Source organism: Lonchura striata, chromosome 2 (genome assembly GCF_050655825.1).
Source record: "Lonchura striata isolate lonStrDom1 chromosome 2, ASM5065582v1, whole genome shotgun sequence".
Lineage (NCBI taxonomy): Eukaryota > Metazoa > Chordata > Aves > Passeriformes > Estrildidae > Lonchura > Lonchura striata.
The window spans coordinates 148,510,140-148,536,540 of record NC_140704.1 but is presented as its reverse complement, the minus strand read 5'-3'; the positions used below and the strand labels follow the sequence as shown (position 1 = coordinate 148,536,540).

Sequence of the window (26,401 nt, the reverse complement as noted above, 5' to 3'; positions counted from 1 at the left end):
TGCCAGCTCCTTGTCCTTGGAGAAGTGCTGCAGTTCCTGAGGCACAGCTGAGCTCCAGATCCTGTAGAGCCCAAATGAATTGTGTTGTGATCCAGTGGGTAAGCTTGCAAAAGAGGCTGGAGAAGCTTGCTCATCCTATTAGATGAGCCAGAACTCATACAGCTGCTATTGCTTTGTAAACTGGGAGCTTTCAGCCCCACAGTAATTATATCTTGCTTTAAATTGCTTTGGAGTGGCTCTCAAGATGTTGTCATCAAGGCTGTCATCTTAAGGGACAAGCTCAGACACAAGAGAAGTAAGCTGAAGTGAATCAGACAATGGTGGTGGCTGAGTTCACTTCATGGAGTTTGTGCAGTCATCTTGACCTCTATAAAAGTTCTCAATTTCAATTTCTGTCTGCTGAGGAAAAAGCTATATCCTTCCCCTTCTGAACTTTTTCAAGAGGAGGAAAGGTAGGGAAGACTGTTTTTTCTTTTACCCAGAAACAAGACAAGCCCATCAATGCTTTGACAATAAAACCCCAAATTTTTTGTTGTTACATGCCAAGTAAATAAAATTTCATCTTGCCACTCATTTCAGCACAGAGCTGACAACTTTTACCCTTTCCTCTATTGCACATGTGAAGAGCAGCATAGAGATCTGATATTTACTACTGACATTTTTAATGTGGAAACAAGCATGATTTAATTATTGCTCTGGCTACTGCCATTTTAAGCTGCATATTGGACAGGATGCTGTTCAAATGCCCTTCTGGATTCTATTTTGTAACTCTTCATCTCTAAACAATAATGTGCTTAGAAGTGAGATCTGTCAGGAAAGTTCTAATGGTGCATAGCAATGGTAAGCAGCCTTTAAAACTGTATTTTATAATGAGATACTAAGGAACAAAAATAGTATTCTGAATCTCTGATGGTCTCGTAATTGTATCATTTTAGCTCAGAAACGAGACAAAAATGAAATAGTTTTTTCCCATTATACTTGGTAATTTGGCCTTTGCAATTAGAAAAATCTGGAGTAGTGTATTTTGTACCTTTCTGTTATGAAAGATTGTAAAGGCTCCATGAACACACATAAAAGGAGCACTATAGTGAGTGAATTTCTGCTGCTGAGCATCTCCCTCTATTCAATCTGACAACTGAAAATATAAGGGGTTCTGAGGCTGCCATTGTGCTCCATCATATCAATGATCCATGGTTAAGGAACTGGCACAAGCACACTGCAGAGCTCTAAAGGAGCTGTAATAGCCTGCCTTGTCAGCAGCCAGGGGCTGTGGATTAAAGTAGGAGAGCACTAAAGCACACAGACTCCCTTCCTTGTGCCATGCTGTTCACCTCTTAAGAGAGGAAGCTTGTCCACTTTTGGAAATATGATAATCAACAACTGTTGGTGAAAACTGGATGCCTTTTTGTCATAAAAAGAAGTTCTGTGGGACAGCTAGGGAGAAAACTGTTGCTAAGAGTGATGGTGGTGGTCCATTGCAAATGAGTTTGTGATCACCGAATCATTCTGCCATACGGCCAAGTGCCCCTTCCCTGGTCACATCCCTGGCTGCTCTGCAGTGATGCTGTCAATGACAGTCCCTTGCAGGTCCCTCAGCCTACCCAAGGACAGCCATGCCCCTTGCAGGGTCTGCTGCAGGCACCTGCCCGTGTGAGGAGGACAAGACAATCTCCAGTGCTCACTCCAGGCTGGGTTTGCACGGGCAGCCCAATTGCTGAGCAGCAGTGCTCCTTCTGCACTGCCTTCCCAATGTTTCTTACTCTGGGAAAGCAGCATGGCATTACAGAGGAGCAGGCTCTGTACATTTGTAGAGTGGTGCATAGCCCCCTTCACCATTCTTTGGGACTGCAGGGGGCTGGAGTGACCAGTGGCTTTACAAGGAATAATCCAGACCTTGCAGAGCTGCAGCTGAGAGCTGACGAGTCCTGCAGGACCCAGAGTGGCTGTACAGGGCCACACGGATCCTTTGCAGCTTGTAGCCATATCCCATTCCTGCTGTGAGTGCCATTATCTGAACCCACCATTACCCTGGGTAAATGAGGGCTGGTCTTTGAGATAATAACCTCAGTGTCATGGCGTTTTCAAGACATTTTAGACTTAACCTAAGAAATCAGCTGAAATAGCAATTGCTTGTTCAAAGGTATATTGGGATCCACATGAGATTTTTGTAATGAAACAACGTTCACTACTGACCTGGAGCAGATCCAGCTCAATGACCTATGTGGGAAAATATCTCTATCTATTTCTAAGCATGAGCCAAACATTCCCTTCTGCAATGGATTTAGAGTCCTTAATCCATAAAATCCATGAAATAAATTCAGAGAAGCAGAGTTTTATGACCAGGCTAATACTTGTTGAAGGTTGTGAGGTTTCCCTGAGAAGAAGCAGGGATCACAGTCAGGGCTTTCAGGAAGTGTAGCATATCTGCGTCAGGTAAATCCAGGATGCTACAGAACACTCTGTGATCCAAATCTCAGGGTTTTCAGGCACATAAAGTCAGAACTATGCACTGCTGTATCAAAGTTTGATCTTTGCCATTTATATCTTAGTCCTCTCCCCTCCTCCTTTTTAGCTTCTCCTCTTTTTCTCAAGTTTAGTGGAAAGACAATTTCATTCCAGATTCATAACAGTTACATTTTTAATCTCCTCTATTTTTTTATTTTCTAATTTATGAGACACTGATAAATTAATCCTACCTCCATTAATCTAGCATCACTTAGAATCTCTGTATTCCTTGGAGAAGATAAGTAAGAGTCTCTCTATCATTACTATATTTTTACTCATATTCACAATTGTGAATTTCAAGACTTGAAAGGATCCTCTGAAACCTATGACAGAGGAAGAAAGATATGATCTTTCTGCAGAGGGAAACCCAGTCCACCTATGTTAGTGATCTATGCCACTCCTTCATGTTAAGATGTTTTTGTATTATTTCAAGTCAAAACTTTCTGCCCAGCTTTAGAACTCCTTTTGCATTTTTCTGATTATTAGCATTTTCTGTTTCTTTTTTCTCCCTTTCTTTCTTTATTGTGGCCCTCAGTTAGTTCCACTATGCCTTGGAAACCAGTGCACATTTCCTCCCCTTTAAATCTCTCAATCACATTGCAGTTACATAAGAGGTGTAACTATGGTTATAAAATGTCCTTTACTCTGAAAGGATTTTCAGTATAATGGGACTGAAAAAGACCTTGTTTTTTTATATTAAATATTTTTATGCTGCACTTTTTGCACTCCAAATCTTAGGCATGCCCTGTGTTTTTGTCTCCATCACCCCTTTTGTAAGACTGTGTGAGGGCTGCTGCCATATCGTTAGCTATTCTGTAGCCAAAAATTTTCATGGCCAAAATTTACTTTTTTTTTTTTAATTTCAGTCATTTGGAGAGGGTGATCTCTTACCCCAAACAGCTTCTTTTGCTTATCATTGTTTCTACCTGAATCATTGTTTCATCTCCATTGTTCAGGGAAGTTGATGGTTTCTTGTATCGAACAATACAGGTTCCATCATGCTGGCATTTCTGAAATGCCAGGACTGCAGTGTCTATGCAGGGAAATAGTTATGAGATATGGTGGTTTCATGTGTTAGGTGCACACCCCTGCCTCTGTGCAGTCCAAAAATTCACTGTCTGTAATGTCTTCATCCCCACACAGCCCTTCTGTCCCCACAAGAGGTGACCGAGTGCATTGTCCACTCTGCAGGGGGAAAGGAAAAGGCAAAGGAAGTCTGGAGTCACAGGGGAGCTCCCCATAGACCAGGCAGCCTCAGCATACACGGCCCTGGCTGCTGGAATATCCTCCCTCTCTTCTCAAGTTTTTGTAGTCACTTAAGGGATTTGATTCTCAGTCATCATTAAATTGAACGGGATGAGGGCATTCAGACATCTGAAGTTTGCTCTGCAAATCTCAGCTGTAAAAGACAGCTTATTAGGCCATTTCCCCCATATCTTACAAGCAGAAAAAGAAGATCCATTGTGAGTGAAAGAGAGACCAGTACATTATAACAAATAAGAGAAATATCTACTATTTTGTAATTCAATTGTAACTTCCTATTAAATTTAATAATACATACACTTTAACTTCATTTTATTCTTATTAAGAGAAAAGAAATTGGTCCAGGCAAGCAAGCAAATAATTAAATAGAAATATTTAAAAATGCATGAACACTATAGAGCTTAAACATGTATCACTTTTACAGCAGCAGACATGATTTAGAATCTTAATCCTAAAAATGAAATATTCTTCAAGATTTTGAAATCTCTCTAGGAATTCTAGCATCAGAAATAAGTTTTCATAATGACAGTACCTCTAGAGACATAAGGTTGCTTATTTTTCCACAGTGCCCAGCATGGGCTTTATTAAATACAGGAGCAGCAAGGGGAAGTCCACACTAAGTGATGGAAAAGACCACAGCAGAGCACTGGAAGTACCTGGGCTGCCCTTGAATTACCTCGGTATTAGCACCCTGCTTCTTGGCAGACTGGTGGAAGACATGATCTTTTCCAACTGAAGCAGCAAGTTTTCAGCACAACAAAAATCACTACAGTGCCCTGCAGTGATTTCCTGATGGACCAGCCCTACTCAAACAGATCACAACATTTAGAGCCTGAAAATAGAGACGTCAAAAAAGTCACTAAGAAAAATTCCAGGGCTCTATAAGGGGCTTCATGCTAAGAGCAATTTGCCTGGAGAGCTTGAAGTGAAGCCAATGGAGCTGATTTCAGCCAACTTTATCTTTATAAATACATCCAAACCTGGCCTTTTTTAGTCCTACTCACATTTACTGCCAAAGGATTTTCCAAATGTCACAGATCTCTTTTTTCACATATATTTCTTCAGGCAGAAAGATTTCTGTCCCCACACCTGACAGAAAGAACAGATGAAAAAAGGACAGGATCTTTTGAATACACACACAGAAATACCTACTTAAGCTTACTGGCCTCTCCCTTATATGCCTGTTGAAAACTTTCCTATTCTTTAAAAAAAAATCCATTTGCAGTAGATAAACATTATCTGGATGTTCCAGATCAAATCGCTGCCAAAAAAAAATTAAGTCTTGACATTGAAATGACCAGAATTATCCTATTAAGGAGAATTGAACATTAATTCTTTAATAGGCCTAGATCATCTTTTATGTGAAGAGTACAAGAAATGCTGTTGCAAGGCCAGACAGAAAGGCAAGCTACAGTAGAGGGAATCTTTCCTTCCCCAATGCTATCTCTGCAATAACTGTTCACCTTGATGGTTGAAATAAACTTTAGAATATCAATATTCTTCTTTATTTCCTTTCCTCTGCTGGGGAACATTGCATTACATCCCCATTTTACATGCTGATTTCAAGTCCCTGTGGGAAAGGGCAAATACCTATGATTCTTTCTGCTTTAAAAATCATTTCTGTTCTGCTGCCAGTGGCCCTGTATGGTGTACAAGCACTCGGGCTGAGCTGTGTAAGCTTTGCCTTTGAGTCTTCTCTTCCTAAGGAGTTTGTGGTATGGTGGAGGTCAGGCTCTTCTCTCAGGCAGCTGGGAATAGGATAAAGGGAAATGGCCTGAAATTGCACTAGGAGAGGTTCAGGCTGGATATTAGGAAGAATTCCTTCACTGTAAGAGTGGTTAAGCATTGGAACAGGCTGCCCAGGGCAGTGGCAGAGTCACCATCCCTGCTCTAAGTGCTCCAGGGATGAGTAGACATGGCACTTTGCAGTGTGCTTCAGGGGGCAGGGTGGTGTTGCTCGAAGGTTGGACTGAACAATCTTGGAGGGCTTTTCTAATCTTAGTGGTTCATGATGGTTTGTAGACATGTCTGTGCTAATTTGGGTCTGGAGGAATTCCCCTGCAGTATAGAAAGTCTAGGAGGTTTTATTTTAAATGCCAGGGAATGGAAGCACAAGAAATTAGTGACTACTACTGACCTTTAGTGTTGTTACTAATTTGGGTAAAATGGAGTGATTAAAGGCAGCTAATGCAAGTACCATAAGTAGGTCAGGCAAAACAAACATCAAAAAAAGCCAAACTAACTCGATGCTTTTAGGGAACCCCCACAACAGACAGGGAAGCATGGAAGTATTGATCAAACTTAATACTGCACAAAAGGAAAGAAAAAGTGTGTGAGGTCAGAGCGTTGGAAATGAAATATGTGGCTGTGTGAAAGACTTGCTCAGCTGTGTAGTGAGGGGGTGGGAAATGGTGTAGGTGTCTTTCAACAAGGAAGGATCTGAGGAGCTGCTCAGGCAGAGCCAAGTGTACTGTACACTGCACTGCACAGCTGGAAGACACATTGTTCAAAAGAAAATATATGTCCTATTTCCTAAAGACAGCAGGAGCAGCAGGCTGACCACTGATAAAGAGGAGAGTCTCATTTTGAGGTGTCAAGGCAGAAGCAACAGAACAGGCCAGAAAAATTATCAGCGGGATTGTTGTAACTAGGGGTGAAGTTAAAAGTCTTCCCCCCTTTGGTTTGCTGTTTTATTTCCCTTGGTGACACTGTGCTTTAATGCTGTAGGATGCCCAGGTTTTATGGGCTATTTCCTAGTGAGCACAGAGGTTCTGGGAATAAAAAATAGTTTTTGATTTAATGCCAAAATCTACAAATCACTTTGAATTTCTAAACAGGTGAACATTATTCATGGCAGTACATGGCCTGAGCCTGAAATAGAGCAGGACATGACTTTGTTCCTGTCTCAGTCTTGCAGTGGGGACAAACCACATGAGAATGACACAATCAAAGGTAAAAGAACAAAAACATAAAGCCATGACTCCAGCACTTCATAGCCTGAAAAGCAGATCACAGGGAAATCCTTTCTGACCATCACAGCAGGAAAAATATTTGCCTGCATTTTCTCAGCCCAGTGAGAAAATCAGGACAACCTCTGTGCACTGGCAACATGCCTTGCCACCACCTAGGGCTGTGCTTGGCTCAGAACATCAGCATGTTTGAAGCACTCTGCAGAGAAGCCAGTTTTTAAGTGACATAGGGTCAGGCTCCAACCACCCTAGAATAAATGGAACTCTTACCATATATTTAAGTGAGTTTTAGATTAAGACAAAGGGATGTAATTAATTTATCCCAGAGCCTTTGGAAACCTCCATTCAGAGAAAGTTTATAAATGAAAGTTCATTGATAAAAAGGACCCAGAGGACTGCACTGTTTGTTGAATGTACTTTCTTATATACTGTGAAGTTGCTGGTAGAACATCTGGTCTTTTGAGTCCATATTCAGGTATTTATTTACTAAAGAAACTTGCATTTTTATTGTTAAGAATTATATTTTCCTGGAATTTGTGTCATTATGAGTCCAATGTTCTCACTTAATGTTGCAATATACATTTTAAAAGAGGGCAATATTAAAAATATTAATTTATCAACCTTGAAGGATGTATTAGTAAAAGACACAAACATATATCTTTATGGAAAATTAAAATTATAATCATATGCCAGTTTTGCTCTGTACTCTAGAGCTAGAATGAAGAACAGAAATATTCCAGTTTCAAGTGCAAAACTAATGCATCAGTATGTTAAGCTACTGTGCCATAAAAAATGCACTCATATTAAAAAATAAATTGGAAAAAATTTCTGGGCTGTTTTAGAAGGTATTGGTTTTAATTTTAAAAAGAATAACTTAAAATGGAACCTTTCTAAGATAAAAGTATCAATAATCATGTATGACTTAAAAGAAGATATTTCCTCTCCATTATGGAGAGAAGCCTGTGAGGACATTTGTTGCCTCTGCAGTTCTGGAAGCAGCAAGATCTGGAGTCAGTATGTCTGGTAGCTATGCCAGTTCATAGGGACATAAATCAACAGCTTGCTGACCTCAGAATTGTCTGTCCTTTAGCCATTTCTATGCTCTTCATAGATTTATTCCCCACCATATTTTATCTGGTCCAGACTAATTACCTGTTCTGAGTGCACTGGTTAAATATGAGTATGATTCACATCCCAGCAGATCCTTGTTTTCCTGATTTTCATTCCATATTTTTCATTTAATATATATTGTTTTCTTTGGTTTTCCTTCACTCACCATGCTGCTTGTTTTGTCTGATAACATGATAGATGCACTTTTATAAGGTGCGGCTTTGTAGTTAAATCCTGTCTAGATTTACACTGGGTTTTGTCAGCACAAGCCAGGAGCAGGACTGAGTGTCTGACCTACTCAAGGATTTATTTCATACTTTTCCCCACTGAGTCCCTGCCCCACTGGAGCAAGACAGTAAACAAGTGTGTGTTAACAGTGAGTTCAGATCCCCCTCTTCTCTTAGTTTGTGCTTATCCAACAGCTACAGACTGTGATTTCCCAAGTGAGAGGATGGGGGCAGCCTCTTTAATCCCTACAAACTCATGGGACTGCCACAGTCCTGCCTGCTTCTCTGCAATGAGTGCTGAAGGTGCTCCTTTTAGTTTTTTCAGCTGATTTAGCAACTTCCTTGGTTTAAGACTTAGCTCATGCTGGGCCTAACAGATGAGACAGATCTGGAGGTCTTAGGTTGTGCAATAACTTGTCTCTTCCTTTCTCTTGTCACCCCTTTAAAAAGGAGTGAAAGAAGCAGTGCAGAGTCCTTAAATAGCATAAATTATAATTTCTGATTCAGGTGTTAAAGGGAAATACCATCAGTGAACTACCTGTGCTTCTGAAGGAATAATTTGATATAGCAGTTTTGAAAAGACTGAGATTGCAGCATTTACAGCTGTGATTTTTAGATAAACACTTTATCTTCCCCCTCACACATTGCCAGATCCACAGCCCTTTTCACGCCCATAATATGGCTAACCTTTGTTAATCCTTACCAATGCTTCCAAATAAGACTCCAGTGAAAACTACTGGTATTTTGGTATTTAGGAAAAGCAATCCAAGAATTAAACATATACAAAAGTCTGCAAGAAATGTAGTTTAAATCAGGGATTTTGGAAGGAAAGCTTGGTGATTGTAGAAATGTAAAACTCTGCTGCCAGAAATTATTAAATCTTCCATTGCTTTGCTCTATTCAAGGCAGACTCAGACAAGGAATTATTCTATTATGAGTAGATGGACATTGCCTCATCCCTTCTATCAGAATGGGGTTACCAAGACAAAGCAAAACAGAGAGATCCTGGTGGGGGTCAGAAATCATGAGTATTAGCATCTGTGCAGTTTTAAGAAAGTGAAAAGCATGTCAGGTCCAAATGTAAAGAGAGTGAGGGATGATCTAAAAATTGCAATTATCAATGTTATATTCTTCATTTTCTATAAAGCAGGAAAAACATTTTGCATTCAACTCTATTAAATAAGTTTCACCACTTTCAGCTTTTGACAGCTTATGTTCCAATGTAATGTAGTTTAGATTAAAACAGAAATGTTTGACAGATTCATTCCAGTACTCGGATGTACAGTGAAAAGTCTCTTGTGCCTTTGCATATGGAGGGGTTTGGAAAAAAGAATTTATACAGAAAGCAATTGAAACTGTAAAGTATCTGCATTAAGCTGGTAAAATAAAAAAGGTCTGAATACTGTCATGCAAAAACAAGTCCTGTACAGGCTGTGGGAGTTATATTTCAATATGACAAAGAGGCAGGTTTTTTGTGTTTCATTACTGTTACACAGTTGTATGTCTCTGTGGGATCTGGACTGAATATCCTGATGTACATCCTGCCTTCTATGCAGACCAGTGGGTGCTCAGATCCTGCATCTGTTGAGAAAAAGACTGGAAGTGGATTACAGTGGATTTTACCAGGGATATAGGACCTGCTCCAAGTTGTTTTTCACTGCTTAAGTGCACTGAGCAATTAAACCAAAGTATCAATTTAAATTTGCTGTTTTATGGGGTTTGAGGGGGATTTATTCTGGAAATGAGCATACAAACAAACACACAAAGCCCCCCCACAGTGATAGTTGCAAAAATCTACCCATACTCCAAAAAAATGCTCCAAAAATCATCCAAGTGGAAATCAAGGCTCTTAGAGAAGCCAATGGAGTCCTTTACCGTGACGTGATGTAAAATCCCAGCTGTTCTTGCAAAGAGGTTTCTAAGACAGATGTTATGATTCTGATTCTTGACAAGTGTTTCTGGAGTTCACCATTTGAATTACAACAGACTTGTGCTTTTAAAACCTATGAGCATGAGCTAACTTAGAACTAAAAGCATGTTCTTTCAAAATATATTTAGTATGGAAAATAAAATAATAGGCAAAGAAGGGAAGGCAGTGGTGGTATGAAATTGCATCCATGTATTTCAGTAGGTAATAACCTAAAGGTGAAATATTACAGTCTTGTATCTATAATTCAATTGACCTTATTGTCAAACTGGCATCCTGCCAATTTAATTCTAAAACTAAAATTTCAAAGTCAATGTTGAGTAGAAGAAGATGAACTATTAGTCATTACCTCATGGATTTATTTATAACTGCAGTCAGTTTTCCAAAAATATGGCAGGCAAAGGGCAAACCCCATCCTGGGCTGCATCAAACCCAGCATGAGCAGACAGGCAGCAGAGGTGATCCTCTCTCTGTGATCAGCCTTGGAGCCCTGTGTGCAGAGCTGTACCCCACCAGTTAAGAAGGATGTGAAGGTCCTGAATGTGTCCCAAGGAGGGTAAAAGAGCCAGTGAGAGGGCTGGAAGGCACCTGTGAGGAGCAGCTGAGGGCTCTGGGCTTGTCTGGTTTGGAGAAGTGGACACTGAGGGGTGACCTTGTGGTTCTCTACAGGAATGGAGGTGCTGAGGCTCCTCCCTGGTGTTCAGTGATAGAACACATGGAAATCATCCAAAGCTGCATCAACAGAGGCTCAGTGTTGATATTGGAAAGCATTTATTTACTGAGAGGGTGGTTAAACAGTGGAAGAAACTTCCTAGAGTGGTGGTCAATACCCCAAACCTGTCACTGTTTAAGAGACATTTGGACAATAGAGTTAATAACATGCTTTAACTTTTGGTCAGCCCTGCAGTGGCCAGGAAGTTGGACTAGATGGTTTTTGTAAGTCCACTTTCAACTGAACCATTCCATTCCATTCCATTCCATTCCGTCAAAAAAGAATTTGAATTACACAAAAAGACCTTGCAACTAGACAGCCAAAGTGAATACTTTTCTTAAATTTCTAACTTTGCCTCTTGTTTCAGCTGCTTTTCATATGAATGACTTTCCACCTGGAAAGTGCTAACTTAAGGTTTGCAAGCTCCAAACCTGCAAGAAAGACTGTTTTTTTAAGGTGGAACAGTGTTTGAATTTAAATTGCTCGTAGTCCCTGGAGGTAATGGCCTCATTCACCCTGTAACCATTTTGGCTGTGGTACCAGAGGCATTGCAATGTGATGCATGACACTGAGTCTGCAACACTAATGGGCACCAATATACTGCCCAAGTCATATTTCTCTTTTGCAGCAGTGTTAATAAAGCAGCTATGGAAGCTATAAACTGCAAGAGGGGGAAAGTTAGAACTGTGCAATGTTTCAGTGAGGAATTTGAGATGGCCATAACAGTTCCACAATCCATCAGTCATTTCTGTAAACAGGGAAAAAAACCCAAAAAAACAAAATCATGCTGATATGTTCTGAAGATTAAAAAAACCTCTAAGTCTTGGGAGTGAGCAGTAACCTTTGAGTTACTGCTAATTTGTCTACCTGGCAAGTTTTTCAACCTGCTGAGGCTGAAGACTGGGACAAGCAGATCTTTAAGGAAAGGTTTTAACATATTTTGAGTGTTCATTGCTTTATTAACAGAAGGTTCATACCTTTCTAGGGCAGAGAGACACAAGGCTGAGACTCAGTTTGTGCTCCAGAGCTGCTGAGTTCTGGCTGGGGCTGGCCCTTCCTTGTGGGTTACTGCATCCAGATAACCTGCAGCTCCTGCCTTGCTCTGCAGTAGTGTTGCTAGGCAGTTGCTAAGGCTGTTTTTGCTCCAGGCTAGATGATCTACCTGTTTACTGCACTAAAGTGTGGGATTTAGGGATGGAGTATTATCCCAGCCTGGGTAGTGAGCCCTGGCTACTCCTTGTGGATAAACAGGATACCTGGTTGCTGTGACCTGGCAAAGGTCTGCAGAGCTCTAGCACCTCTCACCTGGAGTAAGAGCCAGGCTGCAGCAGGAGACTCCCAGAGCCACAAGGAGGGATTTTCCTTGTGGATTTAGTTTCTCAGGATGAACACTGGGATTTCTTCCTCTGAGAGTAGCTGTCATAGGTCAGCACCTGAGTGCAAATACTGGTGTCATGTAAAAAAGACCCATTGGTTCTGCCTGAGTTTTCCTGGGAGTTATGCTGATTTTGTTGCTTTAATGTTTTATCCAGTTGTTCTAGTCATACCCAAAGTATTTTTCAATTAAATGAGCAGAAGTCTTTTATGCCATAAAGAGTAGCTTATATTCCTTTAGTGATTAACAACATTTTCTGAAAAGAATTTAGAGCAGGGCCAGGTTGGTCAGATCTATGTTCAACCACAGATGACAGTACTCATTTTTCTATTGCCAAGGCATTGCCCTGGACTTCCATCTGCCTTACATATAGATAAATGGAATGTGACTATCCCTCAGTCCCTGAAATCCCAGTAGAAGTTTTGATAAAATTTAATCTGACAAATTGGATTCAAGACATCTGGGATTAATTCTCAGTTCAGGTTTTGCTGGATATCTATCAAATGAGCCTATCAGGCAAAGTTCTGTACGCTCTCAGGTTGCTCACGTAATCCACTTTATGGTTTGGTTCCTCCTCAGTGAAATAAGGCCAGCACCTTATAACTACCTTAGCAGAGGAGTCAAAAAGCATTACTGAATATAAACTGCTCAGATATTTGGAGAGCTGTGAGACAGAGAGGAGAGTATCAGCATTTTTTTCTTATTTAGTACAGTGATATTTTCTAAGGGAGTGTTCAGTTATCAAATTTAATTCTGGAAGAAATATTTCACATGGCCAAATAATTCTTTATCAAATCAGTTCTTTATAGTCCCTTTCTAGGAAGGCTTATTTTACAGAGCTTTCTCTGTTCCATCACTTAATGTAGTTGACGTCCTGCTTGGTGCTTCATCACTTCTCCCCACTCCAAGTTTTCAAACAGTTTTCACTTCCATAGTGAATTATCATGATCACTGGTGACAGCTGAGAAGATGCAACAAAGCAGAGATGCTTCCTCTTTTCCTCGATCCATGAGTTTGCATTTTTTTCCTTTCTCTGTGATTGCTACAGAGGTTGATTAAATTAGAAGAAGATCAAGCACCTATGTGATAGGAAGTGAAATGAATGTTTGCAAAATTAGTACTTTAGGGGCTTTTGACAGATTTATGTAGGCTCTCTGCATCTGGGCATTGTCTACTTCAGTTTCAAAATGTTTCTTTTACAGAACCCATTGCAGTTGCTTTACTGAGCTTTTTATAGGCTTGTGAAAAGAGCTGGCTGTCAGAGCTCCAGACTGCATCCTCCTGTCCCAAAAACAGGTATAAAATCAGCCCAGAAGGGATGTGGAGATGTTGCTTTGACAGTGTTATGCCTGAAGGAAAGCTTAGCATCACAGAAACTATTTTTGACTTGTCCTTAGCAGGCTTCAAGTGATGGAGATGGCCACTGGCTGTGAAGCAGACTGGTACCAGTATATTCCTGGTATTGGACATCTCTGCTGATGGGCAGATGTTGTTTGCTGCCATTCTCTATGTCTTAACACCATCCATGTATCTCTACCAAATTAATTTTTAGGGTTATGCAGGTAAGAAATAACTCTTTTGGGAATTACTCTTTTGGCCTTTGTGCTCTGACCACTAAGAATAACTAGTTTCAAAGAGGACAGCAGTAGCCTTAATTTACAGGATTATTAGCCAGTAACAGCTCTTTAGCATTTGCTGCCCTTGTTGGTGCCAAGCAATTGGACTAGAGGGAATGGGATGAATCTGATGCACAGAAAATTCCACTTGAAAATGAGTAAGAATATGTTTACTGTGTGGATGACCATGCACTGCAACAGGTTGTCCCGCGAGGGAGTGGAGTTCCCCTCACTGGAGATATTCCAGAGCTGTCTGGGCACAATCCTGTGCCATGTGCTCTGAGCAGGGAGATTGGGCCAGATGACCCACTGTGGTCCCTTCCATCCTGACCCATTCTGTGCTTCTGTGAAACACCAAAGAGATAGATCTTTGGGACTTGTATTGCTGCATACACACCAGGTAAGCCTAATGTAGGACTGTTCCTGTTGTTGGACCCTGTATCACCAGATATGAAAGAAGTTTCTTTGCTCATGGCTTACAGGTGACAATTATTCATTCTGCCAGCTCCCTTTCTTCTCAAATGCTCTCCACAGACCTTACAAAGCTTTTTCTCAAGAAGAAGATTTCTCTTTTTGGTTTTCTCCCCAAATCACATCTCTCTCAAAAGGTACAGATTGTTCCTGTACCAGATTCCATGTTCATCCTGCAGATGTATTCTTTCCTAGGTTATTTTAGTGAGGCTTTGTCTTTGGAGTAAACTACTTGCATTGGAATTGCTTTTGCACATTATGGAAGTTGGTTGGAAAAAGAGTTCCTGCTACACTCACTTGTGAAATGATGGGTAAATGAGGAGAAAGCTGTGAAAATACACACGTATGGAAAGCCTGAAGAAAGGGAGTGATTTGGTGGGCGGGAGAGGGGGGAAATTAGGGAGTAATCAAGCACCACTGAGAAATAAGGAATTTAAACTGACTGTTGATTATACCAGAGTAGCTCAACAAAAGAAGCAATAGAAAGTCTGCTAATCACAAGCAGATCATATCTGACAAAATGTGAGATAGTGAATAAATTTGTTTATCTCCTTGCCTGTTCAGCCAGAATTTATTCTCTCTAAATGAAAGCATTGAAAGTGGGTATGGCAAGAACTATTTTGCTTTGAGCTCCTTAGTCAGAGTTGAGATAAAGATACCTCTAGAATCTGCAGGATTGAGCAAAAATTGGGCAGGTTCCTCAGTAAATGGGCAGAATACTCCCCACAAAGCACTTCTTGTCTCTTTATTCACTGTTAGAAGAACTAGGAAAATTAGTCATTTTGAAGCAACCTACTAGATTAGGGCCAGTTTACTTGCATGACCCAGCACTCCGTACCTCAAATCCTTACCCACCAGATGTGCCTTTTTCTCATGAGAGTGAAAAATGTTTTTAAAGCTCTTTTCTGGCAAGGTAATTTGAACATGTTAAGGATGACTCAGCAAAGCACTTAATTGCATGTCTCAGCCTATCCCTAATTAGCAGAGATCTTAAATTCTTGTACAATCCTAAGCATATCCTTGAAGTTAGCTCAGGCACATACCCAAAATGCTGATTATGCCTGGGGGAAAGCAGGTAAGTTTCAGGAAAGCAGCCACTGTTTCAGTAGCAGGCCATGTAAATGGCCAAATATACTATTATATATATACTATTATATATACTATATATATTTTACCAAAGATATATAGTATCTTTGGTAAAAACAACAGCTGAACCTATAGCAGCCAAATTTCTTCTTTATTCTATAATCACAAAATTATCATTCCTAAATACTTCCTAAAACGTCACCCCCTTTCATTCTTCTACTGTATGGACATGACTTTTCTCCATCTTCCTGATACTGGAGCACTGTCTGCATATACCCGGGTGTTTTGAAATACAGAAGTTTGAAATATCTTTGAGAATCTGTTTCTTTTCACTGCACTTTATTGAACTTGACAGCCTTGTGTTGCACTCTGAGAATGACTGACTCTTTTTCCCAGGCTTCTGGAGTTCACTTTTCCAGTGTTGGGAGGTCACTGGCTTTTTTCCACCTCAGAGTTCCTGAATTTCTGCAGGAGAGAACACAAAGTTTTAATAGTGAAAATTGCTCAATATTGTCTGGTGTTCTGATGGATGGCAGTATCCTTGCTCTGCGTGCCTTGGTACAGCAAAACACTTCAGCTGAAGAGGTTTTAAAAATCTATTTTGTCTGCTTGAATGCATGAGTTCTGTGGTAATGAACAGCTTTCTTACCAAGGCCAAATCAAACTAATTGCCTCTAACCAGATTTGTTAGTGAAAACAAGGCTGTATTATTTGATAAGAGAGCAAGGACTGGGGTTATCCTGCATCTCGCTTGTTTTGGTATACTTTGAGAATTTGCAGGAAACTGGGACGTTTGTTCCTTTTTGTTTTGCCCTTCCCATGCCAGGGTGGGCACAGTCTGCATCTTGTACTGGCAAAGGTTCTGCCATCACCAGTTTCCATTTAGACAAATCATGGTCTGGATGCAGCCCAGTGCTGTCAATAGTCCTCAGACACCTGAGTCACAACCAGCTTTTACTTTATTTATGACATTTCTTTTGTTCCATACCCATTCTCTGGCTGGCTGCCTGTGACAGGTGCCATGGATATCCTCCACCCTTGGTCTCCCAAGCCTGGCATGTCATTTGCCTTCATAGAAAAAATTAATTGTCACCTTTATGTGAAACTGCAGAGATTGGCTGTGGCAAGAGAATAGATGATGGCCAGAACCACACTGCTGCTCCTACAGGTGCTAGATGTCTTGTTTCAGAGTTTTATTCATTCAACATGGGTTAAAAATGGCTATCAGATATATGGTTTAGAAGATTTTTTTTTCCATTTTGGATTATTAAAACCTGGTCTGTTGTTTGTTTTTTCTCATCTGTTGTTTTTGTAGCTTACAGTGTAATCCACATCCTGAGAGGAGAGGGTATTTTCACTTGAGTGCATTTACAATTGAAGGAATGATCTCCTCGACCTCTCCTTTTCTCTTCCCCTCCATTGTGTAGTTCTGGTAATTTTTGATCCTTTGTACATTTACATAGCTGTGGTCTGCAAAGATGACTTGAGCTGAGGTTTGGTGGGTGCTTCCAGATGAAAAGTTTCCAGAATTACCTGCAAAGCCAGAGTACAGGCCTAGCTGATCTCATCCATCCTGTGTTCCCAGTGCACCTGCATACCCACCTATAGGCAAAGAATCAGAGTTGCTTTCAGAAGTTCTTTTGAGCATCCTTGCTTAAACACTGCCAGTGCACCCTCAGCCTTCATTTCTGGCTGGGGCTGTCGTTCTGGCACTGGTAGTATTGCCTTCCCTTCATTATGTGTGATGCAAGGGAATTCCTTGCAAAGTACAGCCCTTTGGCTGGGACAGGAAATGACTGCAGCCTAATTCTTGGAGTATTTCTAGCAAAACACTAGACATGATTGTCACAGCTTTAGTTGCCCAGCCAAGCCATCCAAGGTGGGTTGTTTTAATGACAGGATTTTAAGCCTGGGATGTTTCCAAAATAATTTTATTTAATGAAATGAGACAATCTGCTCAGAAGACAAAAGGCACCACTCCACTGCTTCTGAGAGCCATGTGGCATGAGTGAGTTGGCTTTTGAAATAAGTCCTAATCAGTAGGCATGACCAGAACATGTTTATAACTCTGGTTTTCATGGGTGACAGGGTGAGGCTCCATGTGTTGGCACCTTTGTGCAGATCTAACACAATGGAACACTCCAGTGATAATCTCTGTTGGTTTCTCTCCTTGAACTGTAGTGAGGCTCATGGTAAGGAAAGATTTCAATATACTCCTGTCTTTCCTGCCCCTCCTCCCAGCTGGGAAAGTGATTTTTACATAAGAAAGAATGTTTGTCTTGCAGAAACCTGTGCTGCAGGCCTATTCTTCTGCCTTTTTGATTTTCTCCTTTTTAATTTGTTTGGGGGATTTTTAGTAAAGGCAATTCAGAATTGATTCAAAGCAGAACCAAACTCACAAGGGTGGGGTAGGGGTTAGAAAGGCACAGTAAGAATTTACCCAGAGAAAATTAATTTGAGGATCTACGTGAAATGAAGTAAATGAACCTCAGAAACACTATAGAATTAAATTACTGTAAAATTTCTCCAGGCTTAATCATTAAAGGTCTAATTAAAAGAACATTATTTGGCAGTATAATGTCCCTGTACCTCATGAAATATATTAGTCTGGGACTTCCTTCCTTCCTTCCTTCCTTCCTTCCTTCCTTCCTTCCTTCCTTCCTTCCTTCCTTCCTTCCTTCCTTCCTTCCTTCCTTCCTTCCTTCCTTCCTTCCTTCCTTCCTTCCCTCCCCTTGCCCTCTTCCTCCCTTTCCTCCCCATTTCTCATTCCCCATGTCTTTCCCTCCCTCAGCAGCCTGTGCAGAAAGAAAAATTGTTTTATTTTGAATGGAGAACTGCAGTTTCCAGCCTGGAGTTTGCAGACCCTCAGGGTTACTTGTAAGAAGGGGAAAGGATGACAAGAAACTAGGAAAAGCAAATTGAGGTACTAAATCCCTGTAAGATAGCCATGCCCCTGAAAATAAAATTGCACCTTCAAAAAGTAAAATAGTTGGAAGCTACCAGGAAAAAAAGGAATTATTACAAGAAAAAACATCAGGAGGTCTGGAAGGTCATTATGGTCAAATATATAGTGTAGGTAAAATTCAGAGGAAATCTGTTCAGTGTTAATACAATTTTAGATCAAAGGAATAACAGTACCTGAGCTGTAGACAGTTAGTGGAATTAAACTTTTGAACCTTTTTAAGACTTTCCTGTCATTTTATATAGCCAGTGAAAAAAGAGAAATCCTAGTTCCTTCCCCACAGTAAATTTATAGAAGTTCATAAATGAATCTGAACTCAAATATTAAAGCTCTGAAACATCATGCTTTTGCTTATGTAGTAACTTGGATTCCAGTGGAGCTTAAAATGATTTGTGGACATGCATTTCATAGGGCACAGGTGGCATCAGAAGCCACATTTCACACAGCTGTATTTGGTGCAGCCATAAATAAGTTAGCAAAATATTGAGGTAGAACTTTTTAAGAGCTTTAAAAACAAGTGATTTGTTTACAAAACAGAAAAACTGCACGAATATGCCAGGTCTGGAAGTGACAAATTCTTCATCAGGTAAATGCACAAGGATGCAGAATAAAAATTATTTGCAATTCAAACACAGAAGCATGATATAATTAAAGCACGCAGGTTTTAGTCAGGGGAATCTTTGTATGCAAAACTGTCCAGCACTTCTCAAATCAGTGTCTCAACTGTTTGTGTAAGGCACTGCAATTTAATAGTATTTGTTCTTGAGAAAAGGTCTCAGGCTCTTTGCATAGACAGGTTTAAAGGAACACCATCTCCCCAAAAATAAAAAAAATTACCCTGGAACAAAACCCTAGATCATTTCACTGCAGATGTTCCCCACACCAGGGGATGGCAGAATCATTGTCTACATCCTTCCTACCCTTATCTCTAGAGAGTGGGTTTAATGCTGGCTAGCTTTAGGGCTACAGATTCTAAATCCTTTTGGATTTAAAATCTAAACCCAAGCAAAGTTACCAGCTTTCTGAAGTTGGAGCCTTCATGTCTGATTCTCTCAGACTTTTCAGTAGAGCTGTCACATCAACAGATCATTTTTTTTCCTTTATTTTGCCCAAAGCAGAGATTCTTGTGTAATCATATAACTCAAGGAGCGGGAGCTTTAGAAAAATCCTGAATATTATGTTATACTGTTGCAATTTGTCAGAAAAATAGCTTCTCCAAGCTATTGAGATCTACAAGGTTCAATTTATATTATCCAGAATAAATTGTCTCTTGACTGACAATCCAAAAGAATAGCTCCATGATTAATGTTTCAGGACAACTTTGAAGTAGGATTTTCCTTCCTCTGCCCTTGCCCCTGCATGCAGCCTCACTCAGCTCTATCCAGCAATCAGTTAATTTCTATACAGAGATTCCCCCCAGCCACGAGCTGGGTTTCACAGGGGCTGTGGGTGCACAGTTGCCTGCAGCAGCTGAAATGTGTGCAAGGAGATCAATACTTGTTTTCTGAAGCACAGTCTCAGTAGTTGTTGAGTGATCACCTTTGGCTCTTTTCTATACCTTCAATATCCATCTTAGACAGAGCCTAAATTTGGAACTGGGGCGCAGTTGCAGAGGGGGGTATTGAAGCCAAACCTCTGACACTGCAGTGCCAGGGAACATTCCACAGGGACACTTCCACTCTTTGTCAACCACTTTTTATCCTGTCAGAGCAGTGGAAAAACCCTTCATGTAATGGAAAATCAGCCTCTTTCTCTGCAATCCCAGCATGGTGTCCAGCTGCACAGCTGAAGTCTTGGTCCACCCTCCCCACCCAGATCCCCACTGACCAGACACAGAGTGCCCAGTGAATCCCTGCTGACATCATGGGGAGCCTCACCGATCTGCAGACACTCATTTAATTGACTGCCAGGACTTTTGTGTTTCCAAAGGGGAGGATTTATACCCAAAGAGTGCTCATATCTCTGCAGTGGGGAGCCAAGACTTGTCAAATCCGCTGCCGGCTGCTGGTGACTCATGAGATGTCCAAGACAAGCAGCTTAACTTTTTCCTCTGTTTCTGTTTTCAAAGAAACCACTTCTCAGCTGCACACCAGGGGGCTGTTGTGAGTTTGAATTAATTTGAGGCTTCCAAATTAAAATTGCTGCAATACAGCAATTCATTTCACCCTGTGAGGAACATCTCAGATCCGCTGACTCTTCCTGTGGAGGCACCTGGTTCTCTCCAAGCCAGCTCAGCTAACAAGCTTAGGCATTTCACTGACTCTGATGAGCTCTCTCTGTGTTAACTCTTCTCTTTGCAGGTCTTAGGACCCCACGGACAGGAAACAGAAAATCCTAACTTGCATCACATGAGAAGTTAACTGAATATTGGGAGCAAAGCCTATTTCCAGCAAGCACAGGCCTGCTGCTGTTATATTTATGCTCTGGTCTAAAAACATTCAATTGAGGATTCCATTAGGGGGTTAATGGAAGCATTGTGCTTAGAAAATCTGTAAGCTAGGCTAGCCTCCTTACCTTACTGTGTGTGATCAAACTCATTATTTTCCAGCTCCTGCTGGGACTGTAAACAGTCAGATTTGAGCAAATGAGCTGCAGATGTATTTATATCAGGACAATAACATCAGGGGGGTTTGGAATGGCATGCTATGGCCTGCTGAAGAAATAATGTAATTAAATTATTGTTTACAGAAAGAAAACTGGCACTTCTGGGCAGACGATATTTTTAAGCTTTCTTGAAAAGAAACTTGACTCTGGAGCATTCTTTAAAAACAGAAATTAGAGGTCAAACACTGGATGACAAAGCAGAAATAAAGGAATTTCATCTCCAGAACTTGATTAACAGCACATAAATATCACACACAACTACAATTATATCTTGTGTTTGTGCAGCTCTTAGGCAGAATGAGACCATGCGTACTTTCAACTCATCCATCACTTAAGGGTGTGTGGGCAACTACTAAACACACAATTTCCCAAACTTCAGGAGACTGAGTTTGCCTGAACTTGACATAAAAAATGGGTGCAAGATGTCAAAATAGTGTCCTGATTTTATGAATGAGGGAATGCATTGCTCAAGAGCTTTTTGGTTTTGTTTTTCTTTCATTTGGGGAGGACTGGAGTGGGGCACAGGGACACAGGACTTAGTGTGGGGGGGTAATTTTATCTTGATTTATTGTCTATATGTAAACAACTGGTGACATTTGAGATGACCCAAAGTATCAGTATGGGATGCTAAGTAGGACACGGAGAAAATCTCCCATTACAGCACCCTGTCTGTGCAGATAAACCAAGCCCTAGATCTCCAGTAGAGATAAGTGGAAATGTAGGCACCTTGCCTACACAGAGGTTACACACATGAGCACAACCTGTGCTAAGTCTCAGAGTTAACCCTGCCTTGATTCTGATTGTATTCTGGTTGGGATTGTTATTTCAAAGGAAGATTGATCATTTTCATACTCACAAGTCTCATAGCAGCTGGGTTACTACTGTGAGCAGGTAAAAAATGCTGAGTGACTTTCATGGGCTCCTCCTCACTGCCAGTTCTCCTGTTTTAGTGCTGTCATGACACAGGGGATGTGTGCTGTGACCACTCTTGAGCACTGTGCAACTGTTCAGTTTTCCTATTTTAGCTTCTGTTCGACATCCTAGACAACCTCTCCAACAGTGGATGCCAACCCCCAGACACTTGACAGCTTTATCTGATGGCATTTAGTCTGAATTGAAACATGTGCAAAGCTTGGCCTCCCTCCAGAGGCAAAGTAGAGAGCCACCTCCACCACCACAGGCTGTTTGCATCTTGTTCCTGTTTCAGGAGAAACTTGAAGGCCAGGAAAAACATGTAGTCTACTATGCAATCTCTATGCCACAGTTCATGCAGCCCAAACCACTCATCCCTGTTGTGCCTGTAGCAGCTGGGATTGTAAACACTTGTTTTTTCATCAATCTTCATCAGGACCATGGCTCAAAACATGAGTCTCTGCTGTAGGTCACCTATCTCCATTCACATCACAACATCATCCCTACTATCTATTGACCTTTTCTCAGAAAACATTTGGATGTGCCACTTTTTTTTCTTCCCAATCTCATTTTGATCAACCTGCCAGTTTTCATGCTCAGATTGTGTTTTACTCCTCAGAGTGGAGAGATCCAGCACTGCTAACACAGCAGTTGTGTGTGTTGGAAGAGTGCAGAGAGCAGATTGGAAAACATGTTACACTCCTAGTATTGCTCCTACACAGCTCCTGCTCTACTTCTGGAAAAAGAACACCTGGATGGGACACTAGTTTGAGCTAGCAGGACACTACTATGAGATCTCTTTTCCAGACTGTTGTGTACTCAGGTGGGTCATGCAGCTTACCTGAAAAATGGTAGGGTAAAAGGTTTTTGGCTTCTCAAATTGCAGACAACATGCATTATAAGGAGATAAGGATAAGGATGTTAATGGCTTTTTCCTCATCTCAACTGAATTCCTACCTCCCTCCTTGACCTGGAAATCCATGCTTGCAGGGCTGGTAGAAAAGATGCGTGATAAACTCCTGCCCTGTTTCTGTCAAAATGACCCACGCTAGAAAAAAGGTTCAGGCTATCCTGAGCAATCTAACACCTTGCAGCTTTCCTTGCCAAAATTAAAGCGGATATTATCAATTGGATAAATCACAGCAGTGACTGAGACTACTGTGGGCAGGTTCAGAAGTGTGGTTTGATCCTCAAGTCTGCACAGAAGTCTGTTCCCATTAAGGAAAGAGGTGGGAGAAAGACTGAGAAGTTGTTGTGGTTTAACCCCAGCCAACAACCCAGCCCCACCAGGACTGGGGAGAGAGTCAGAATGGTAAAAGCGTGGGTTTGATAAAGGCAGTTGAAAAGGCAAAGCAAAAGCCATGCACACAAGCAAAAAACCCAAGGAATTAATTTTCTACTTCCCACGGGCAGGCAGGTGTTCTGTCATCTCCAGGAGAGCAGTGCCCCATCACATGTAATGGTGATTTGGGAAGAGAAATGTCATCACTCCAAATGTCTCCCCTTCCTCCTCCTTCCCCCCACTTTGTATACTGAGCATGATGCCACATGGTCTGGAATATCCCTCTGTCATTTGGGGCCACCTGTCCTGGTTGTGTCTCCTGCCAACCTGCCCTGCACCCCCTCACCAGAATGGCAGGAGGAAAAGCAGGAAAGTCTTGGATCTGTGTAGGTCCTGCTCAGCAATAACAAAACCATCTCTGTGTTATCAACCCCCTGTTCAGCACAAATCCAAAACACAGTCCCACACCAGCCACTGTGAGGAAAACTAACTCCACTCCAGATGAAACCAGCACAGAAGGCAAAAAGGGAGAAGGTCCCAGTGAAATGCTCTGACCTGTGGAAGGTGTGTACACTGCATTTCAGATAAAGTCAACAAGTATAAAACATTTTGGTTAAACAGAGACATTTCATTCTTAAACTAGAACAGAGCTGCTTTCCTTTATGTACTGGGGAAGATGTGAAAATCAGCTTTTAGGTTTTTGCTCTTTTTGAGCATTACTAAAGGTTTCACAGAACAGTATTGAATGTGTCAAAATGGAATAGTATATTACATTTCTGGTTCACCCTTCAAGTGCAAATTCACATGTTCTCATACTTGAATTCCATCACTTTTAAGTGAAGAAAAGATTCTTCAGATCACTAGTATAATCAACTCCTATAATGACAAGAAAGCTCACAATGTCATTCTGCATCCATGGAAGAATTCTGTGAATTTTGGGTTTTTTTCAGAGCATCTTTTTAAAGAAATAACCATATTTAATTTTTCACTAAATTCTGTGAATGAGTATCCAGCATAGTACTCCCAGTATAAAAGAAGAAAGTAGGAAATAAATCTGTCTTGTCCTTTATAATCAAAATGCTTTTAATAATTTGAATACCTTAGATAATTTATTTTGCTTCTAAATTGATACTTTGGGATCACTATGTTTTCAGAGAATGCTTGATTCACTATCAGAAACAGGGACCACAAGTCCTGATTCTCAACCCCATTTTAGATCCAAGGGAATCAGAACTGTCCCTGAGGAAAAACTAAATGAACATTAATTTCTAATGCACTCCAAAGGCCATAGTTCTGTGGCTCTCTTCATCTCTGGATTATTACTGATGATCTATTCCAATTTGGAACAGAGACAAGATGACAATTATGCTTCCTAACAAATCTTGAAATAACCCTTCAGCTTTGAGGTTGAAACAAGAAAATTCTCTTTTCACATATTATTATTGGCAAAGAACACCAGATTCTAATCCCATTTCTCTGCAAGTATCTCTTTGTACCAAATTCCAATTTCTTACTTAATTAGTGAGCACAGAACCACAAAAAGCCAAAACAAAATACAAAATAAATACATGATAGAGGAAGCCATCAGATCCTATATGGAAACAAAATTCAAAGAACGCTGAGACATTTCAGAGAGCATCACACTCTTTGTCCCAGAACCCCGAAAAGCTGGCATATTGATTGTCATTTGAGTGTTTTCAGTAAATCTATCAAAGTGGGAGAGGAATAGCCAGCAGGTTTCCTGGAGTCAAATGGTGAGAAATGGCCAAATGGTCTGTGCAGAATCCAGCTGGCACCCTGGCCCTGGGAGCAGACAGAGCTGTAGGTGTCTCTTTCTTTCAAAAGACAGAGGTAAACAGAAAATGTGATGTAAAAAAGAGTAAATGCACTTGTGATATACATCAGAAGTTTTTGTCCTGGAGATAATTATTGCTAAGATACTAAGATCTAAAACACTGCAAACATGTGGTTTTTTATTTGAGGTCCATGGAGAACTTGTAGAAATTGAGCAAAAGGCAAGTCAGAAAATCAGCTTTGCTTTCCAGAGGCCTGCAGGAACTTGGAAAGGATGTCCAAGTTAAATAAAAAATTTCCAGAAAAATAGAGAATGAGAAAGCTACAGTCCATATCTATGTAAGAATCTGGCAATATCGGGAGCAGAGGAGTTCAAACTAGATCAGGTGCAGAGGTGGACCACGGGATAATGACAAAGCTGAGAGATTATTTTCTTATGAGGAGAGACACACTGGGTCAGCTTGTTTAACTTCAGCAAAGTGGAGGCTGCAGAAATATATGTTATCTGTCAATACACCAGTGTGTGATCACTGGGGAGCCAGACACAATTGTTAGCAGACAGGACAGTCCTGGTACAACCAAATGTAATATATTGCTCATGATTATTTTAGGCTGAAAACAAGAGGGTTAGACTAGTTGAGGAGTAAGATTATGTGATGCTCTTGCATCAGAAGCACCAGAGAAGAGATGAGCACAGCAATGGAGATGCAGTCTGACCTGCTTTTGCACAGTATTATGTGACATCCTGTGGTAGGAGGGATGTAATGACCCAAAGGATTTATTCCCATCAGTTGTTTTGTTTTTCTGTAATTTGCCTCACATATCACTGGTCTCTTAACCCCATAACCTGTCAGATTGAAAAATCCCTGTACCATCAAAGTTAAGAAATTTCCTTATCAGTTTAGAAGCAGGAATACAGGGCTAAACTGTGTCACTGTAGAATGCCTTGGACATTGGTAGATGTCACAGGCTGTGTATGTGAGGCCCCCTCCTCCCCCCACCCAAGACTGTTAGACCTGTTATATATTCAAGCCACCAGAAATCCTAAAAAGATGTAATTGTTCAGCCAGAACCACCAGACTTGCCTTCCATCCTAGAAAAGGGGGGCCAGAATAAACAGCAGACTAGATAATGGGCAATTCACCAGTCTCCTTCCCTGCATATTTTAATATTCTGACAACATCAAAGATCCCTTGTCATGGGTGTAGCAGAATCATAATATTAAAGCAAGTGTTCATTAATACAGTAGGACAACTTAATGCTAGAAAGACAACAGTGACAGAACATATAACTTAGTTGAATATGTGCTTTTAAGATCTCTTCAGCATCTCCTCACTTGAAAAAATAATTCATTAGAGCTGTCAAATTTTGAAACATTAGGGAAAATCAGAAAGCATTTTAGAAGCTTTCAGGAGAAAAACAACAAGCTTTTATTTGCCATGTTGTGACCTAATCTGTTAATGAATCAAGAAGTGTTGCTTTTTGGCTCCTTGTAATAAATGAAAGAATATTCTGCAATCCCTCACACTCCTCCTTTGTGTGGGGTGTTTGCTTTTAGGGGTCTGATTTGCAAAACAGCTATATGG

The 26,401-nt window shown here is 40.8% G+C and overlaps 1 protein-coding gene and 1 long non-coding RNA gene across 3 annotated transcripts in view; one reads left to right on the top strand and one right to left on the bottom strand.

Annotated features, from left to right (window-relative positions):
• The window catches only part of KCNQ3 (potassium voltage-gated channel subfamily Q member 3), a 197,789-nt gene that overhangs the window by 101,763 nt on the left and 69,625 nt on the right, over positions 1-26,401 (top strand). The window lies entirely within an intron of this gene.
• On the bottom strand, positions 15,582-23,666 carry LOC146768476 (uncharacterized). The gene is made up of 2 exons (XR_014953460.1): positions 16,795-23,666; positions 15,582-15,726 (listed from the first exon to the last, which is right to left on the bottom strand). It is a non-coding gene; the product is annotated as an uncharacterized LOC146768476 (long non-coding RNA).